At 40.5% G+C, this 6,000-nt stretch overlaps 1 long non-coding RNA gene across 2 annotated transcripts in view; it reads right to left on the bottom strand.

Moving 5' to 3' along the window:
- Window positions 1-477: 477 nt before the first annotated feature.
- The window catches only part of LOC138797033 (uncharacterized), a 35,102-nt gene continuing 29,579 nt past the window's right edge, over window positions 478-6,000 (bottom strand). For both annotated transcript variants that reach the window (XR_011363882.1, XR_011363881.1), the window contains exon 4: window positions 478-596. This is a non-coding gene — a long non-coding RNA (uncharacterized lncRNA). The remainder of the gene's footprint in view (window positions 597-6,000) is intronic.

Below are 6,000 nucleotides of genomic sequence, written 5' to 3'. Positions count from 1 at the left end.
CTTTTTCTTGCATCGAGGAGGCCAGCCCACGCCCAGGAACTCGCTCACCTTCATTCATCATTGACCGCTACTGTGAACACACCATTTTGGGTGAGCTGTATTTTTTTCCTTTTTGTATTTTTCTCCTATTGCAAAATAAACTACGGGGAAGCGATTTTGCTGTAGCCAGTTGCTTTACATACAAACACAAGTTTGTGAGAAAGAGGGGTGGCTGTTCTACAGGGACACATATAGAATTCCAAGAATTTTTCTAAGGACACTATCACACAGCACTATTCTGGTTAGTATTATGCTCAGTATTGGTAAGCCCATATCAGGATTGATATTGATAGTTTTTCTCTCTGTAGGGGTATACTTCTGGTTTGGCTTCTAATATTGTTATGAGAAAGTGGCCTTAGGGATAACTGCATAATATAGGAAGAACAAATGGAATTTTGCATGTATTGATTTATTTACAATACTATGTGAGTTCTGCAGACAGGAAGGCAGCAATTGCCTTTAACAAAGTGGCGATCAGATCATTATCAAAGGTAAACACAGAGAAGCTGCTTCAAGGGTAACTTGTAATGGCCTTCAACCGATGTAAGTGCATATTCCTATAAATAAAAGAAACCATTCAGAATTGCTAAGGTAAGACATAGATCAGTTTCTACTTGCTGAAAAATAACCTTTCAGTAATCAAAGCTGCAACTGATATCACTAACAGGCAGATAAATAACTTAAAACATATAGTTAATTGCAAATCTTTAAGACACCACAAAATCTGTCATTACACCAGTGAAAATAAGAATAGGCTAACTATAGGCTACTACTACTTGTTTTATTTTTATTATTTTAGTATTGCTAGGGAAAATTGGAGGGGGGGATATATGTTTCATGAATAATTTGGAAACAAATGCATCGGGTCCTCACTATTTTACTTAAAACAAGTTAAAACCAAGCAGAAGCAGTCTGGCCTTACCAGGGTGGGAGAAGCCATTTACTGTATAATGGCCCTTCCAGGCTAATAATCGTAGCTGGATCAGACATGGTCAGAGGTGTATAGGTGGAAGCCAGCTGGTTGGCCTTGAACATAGACCCCAGTAACTATTTGAAAAAAAAAATCCCAGAGGGCACTCTAGGCAGTTGAAAACGCTAAGTTTATGGCTATGTTCACACACTGTGAGAGACTGGCCAAGAGTGCATTTGTGTGTGCCCGCATCAGAACTCCCCACTGCACACCATGGAGCAAGCGGCCAGAGCGGCCATAATGTGAACTGACAGGGTTTTCTGCACCCGCTATTTACTGGCCGCTATTCAGCTCAGTTTATGTGTATACACTCCAGCCGGGATTCCATATTCCATATTTTCATATTAATCACGGCCATTGTTGCAATCGGCAACTATGCGCGTGTTTTTACGAAAATATACGTTGTGTGAACATGGCCTAACAGTTTAGAATCATAAGAGTGCGAACTGCAAGTACACTCTGGAAAATGCAGGTATTACACATCACGGCTTCAGAATGGACCGGACTAGTGTATGTGAGTAAAATCATGGGTTAACAAGATAGACATGGTCATCTAAACATAGAATTAGAACCCTTTGTATTTTACATTGAGCCCCATAGGGCCCAGGGCTTCAACTTTATATCCAGTGTAATTTTCTTTTTTTTTTGTAGTAGTATCTGCCTATCTCCTCCCCTATTTTGGGGAATTACCCTATCCACCAACACAAACGGCAGATCTTTCTCAGTGCGGCCGAAATCATAGAAGTGCATTGACATAGGTAAGCCTAGTCTTTGTTTTCTGATGGTGTTTGGTTTACCTTGTTGTGAGATCATATGTGGTTTTACCTTCACATATCCTTTTTTATGGGACGCAAGAGGATATAAATAATAAAGTCAGAGTAACAGGTAAGATAATGGCTGATTTTGTACTCTTTCCTTCTTTCAGGATTTTGTATTCTTTCCATGTATTTGTAATTGGTGCAAATAAGAGAGGGACAAGAGCCCATTTTTTGGATAGTCAGGAATTTCTGTTTCATCTCCATTGTCGTGCTCATATAAGACATGACTAGTCTATCTTTTAGATTATTCCCTCTTCTATATGATAGAAGTGTTGGGGCACAGAATGCAATGATTGTTGGATGACTATTTTGTACAAAATACCAATACTTTTATAATTCTACCTATCTAAGGTAAAAGATGGTTATATGTTTACATAAAACACAGAAATAATAATAATAATAATAATAATAATAATAATAATAATAATAGATCCAAAGTAATGGATTCTTGATTAATTATAAGTTAATAGCTGTAAAACGTGATACTTTAGTAATGACATTTGAAATTATACGAAAAGCATTGTAAAGGTGAACGTTCCCTGTAATGATATCAACAATAGTACACTACCAAATGTGTTCTTTGTTGCATTATAGTAACTAAATGTGTAAGAAAAGAAAAAAAAATCAATAATTTTGTTTTAGCAAATACGCACTTAAGGATGAAATAATTAGAGATGTGAAAAGCCTGTCAAATCAATTATGTATGTTCCCAATGTGCATGATATGTGAAGGAAAACAAAAGTTCATGCTATTAAACAAAATAAAAAAAGAGAAAAAACAGACATGGCCGCACATCCAGTATAAGTGTATAAGCAGGCACATCACTTCATGGTTCCTGATTTGTGTTGATCCCTAACCTACATGGCTGGCGGCCACCACCACCGCAAAAACAGTGCCCGAGGAGGGAGCGACCCAGTGGTCAAGCTGTCCCACTGCTGCTAAGCCTAACCCCCTAGGCCACACCACCTCACATACTGCAGCATTAATGGCCGCCGATTGGCACCACACCAAATACTATTAGGCTATGTACCCACAGCATATGTTTTCGTAAATGTGCGGCTGTTGTTGCAATCGTCAACAACGGCCGTATTTTTTTACGAAAAGACACGCTGCTTTATCTCCTATAGGATTGTATGGAAGTGTATACACATAGTATACGTTCCAGCCGGGATCCCTCGCGGCACCACATTGAACTGACATGTGAGAACATAGCCTTAAACAATATAGTGTTTTTTAGGTTAGTGAAATATCAACAAATCTGAAGTCACTGGATCAGGGATGGGGAGCATTTGGTCCTGAAGCTGTTGCAAAACAACAATTAATGTCGTGCCTGGACAGCTTTATTTGCCCAGGCTTTATGGGAATTGTAGCTTTGCAACAGCGGGATGGCCAAAGGTTCCCTATCCCTGCTTTAGATACAGTCCTTACCCCTTGTCATTAAAACTTTCAAAATCTTGATCAACAGGGGATATGAAGTAAAGAATGTTGTTGTTATTATTATTATTATTATTATTATAATTATTATTAATTTTTTTTTTTTTTTTATCATGCCTTAAAACAAAGCTGTAATGAAATCCAGATCCTGTGTTCTGAAGGCAGCTTTTTAGTTTTTTTCCTGGTTGAAAAAAAGAGACCAAACAGTCCTAGCCATTCTTATGACACTCTTTACCTTTCCAAAAAATATTCAGGGAGATTTATAAAGACGGGCATACTCCAATCTTGCCGCCAATTATCAGGTCAGAATTACTAAGAAGCGCAAGACCTGCTCTGGAGCAGCACTAGTTTTGTGCTATGTATCGCACCTTGAAGCGCCACACCTACCAGCCCATCAGGTGAGTGAGATGTATACCTGGTATACACCAAGGAAAAGGCTAAAATATGCACCTCTATGCGCATTTTAGCAATGATAAATGTGCCCCATTGTGAGTCCGAATAAATAAATACATAATAAATAATAATTGATTGTGCAGGCAAACTTGTGCAATTTGTTTGTTTTGTTATTTAATCGATTAGTTTTAAAATGAATGTGCTCAAAAATGCCTTGGTATGAGGTCTATAGCTTGACTATATGCACTTTCCTATTTGAAAAATAGGAAAAGTTCTAGGAGCAACTGTTTGCTTTTAAGTAATAATGTAATACTATAGTACTACAATGATCCATCAAATTGACATTCATTTGTCAGACCGGCTGTCCCAGGCTGTAGCAATAGACTGGCTTGTAAGCAGATTGGCTTACCATGATCTTCTCCAAAAATTTAGCAGCCCAAACAGAGTGATTTGCAGTAGAAAGCTGTTGATCATGGAGCAGGTAGGACTCCTAAACCCGTTTCATACAATCCAGTTACATCTGTGGCCATACCCCAGGCCGTCACAACACCCATTCTTCTGGCCCTGCCTCCCTAGTGAACGCTGCAGCCTGCGTGCCAGGGCTCGGCGCTGCTCTATTTTTGGCCCCTCGGGTGCCTCACCTCTGTCCGCTTTTGGTCTATCTTCTTGTAGCCGATGTACCCACCCTGCCTCCTAGGGCACATGCATGCTTGCTCGCTTATATTTAAAGGGCCAGTGCACCCCTAATTGGCTGCAGCCTGTGCCCATAAAAGCACAGCCCTGTCATGGTTCCCTTGTTGGAGCCTCTGAATGCTTTTCATGGTCCCAGTCTTTTCCCAAACCTAATAAAGTTACTTCTGCCGTGTTCCTGCCTTGCTGATTACCTGTCTATGTTGCCCCCTGCTGCACCTCATCCGCAATTGCTAGCAAGCCAAACCAGCGGGAGTGACCAGTGACCTAAGGGTTGCCTGCCGCAGCAAACCTATGCTCCCAGGCGGGGTTTACACCATTGCTAGCGGAGGTCCAGTGGCTCCAGTCAACTCCAGTGGTTACAACCCCTAACAGGGGTATGTCATGATTGCATATGGGGATTAAAGGGATTCTGTCGCTTTCGACCTATTTCCTTAAAAGAAACTAAAGTAATCAGTAAATAGGTTAAATTATTGTAATCTACCATTTTAAAGTTTTATTGACTTGGATTCTGTACAGGTTTTGTTTTTATATGGAATACCTGTACAATAAGGCTTTTACTAGGATGGTCTTGTTAGAGGTCCCCAAAGACTGTATGGACTTATGGAATAAGCATCAAACTCATGCTATTTATTCAACCGTATTCATGGTTCTTTATTACTTTTGTGTAATGTATTTACATGTAGCCTTTTTTTCTAAGCATGTCACCTTTGTCTTACAATGAGTATCCAAAGACATTTACCTTGAAGACATTGCACAGATATTTACTTATTTTTAAGCATATCCTATTTTTGTGACTTTTCTGCCTGTGTAATATTATTTTTAAGTGCTCAAAGTGTTTTAGTGTTTAGTTATCATTAATAGTTTTACTTTGAGGGAGGCTACATTGTGGCACTTCCAAGTCAGTGCTTATATATTTGTGTAACTGTTCTCAAGAACATTTGTAATGTTTGTGCCAGGAGCCGGCACTTGCCTGTGCGCTCAGCTCCCGAGATGGAGAAGCAGCAGCGGCGGAGTGCGCTGGTGGCTGCAGGGACACGCTGACAGCTTCCTTAGTGACCAGCCATCCGGTTGCAGGGGACGCGCCAATGGTGTCCCCAGTTACCAAAACTGCGGTTGGGGCTGTACAGCTCCTGGGCCTGGCGTTTCAGCTGTAAATGATTTTTGTAGATTCTGACTGGCAGGTGCAGCTGCCAGTCAACTCTGGTTATTGTAGGATGAAGTCCCTGTCCCAATCAGGACCTGGATATGATTTCTTTAGATTCTATCAGGTGCAGCTGCCAGTCAGCTCTGGTTATTGTAGGGTTGCTGGAGTCCCTGTCCCAATCAGGACCCGGGGCAGGGAATTCAGCTCCCTTAAGCATCAGTCACTACCTACTCTCCTTGCCTGCTACGAGGGGCTGCTGATAAGTCTTTGGCTTTGTGTTCTTTTTTTGTTTCTATGGTAATGAATGTTACATCACATATAAGCCTTACGTATCTATTATATTTTTCCAAGTGTTGTGTATGTAGCTTATAGCAACAGCGATCTAGGTGCACGGCAAAACAAAATGGCGGGGTCTAAGGTGATATTCACAGCTAATGAGAGCAGAGGAGTGATACAATTCTTGTTTCTGCAAGGAAAGTCCATGAAGGATATTCATGGTGACATGTCAC

This window comes from Dendropsophus ebraccatus, chromosome 7 (assembly GCF_027789765.1).
Source record: "Dendropsophus ebraccatus isolate aDenEbr1 chromosome 7, aDenEbr1.pat, whole genome shotgun sequence".
Taxonomy (NCBI): domain Eukaryota; kingdom Metazoa; phylum Chordata; class Amphibia; order Anura; family Hylidae; genus Dendropsophus; species Dendropsophus ebraccatus.
This window is presented reverse-complemented; position numbering and strand designations above follow the sequence as displayed.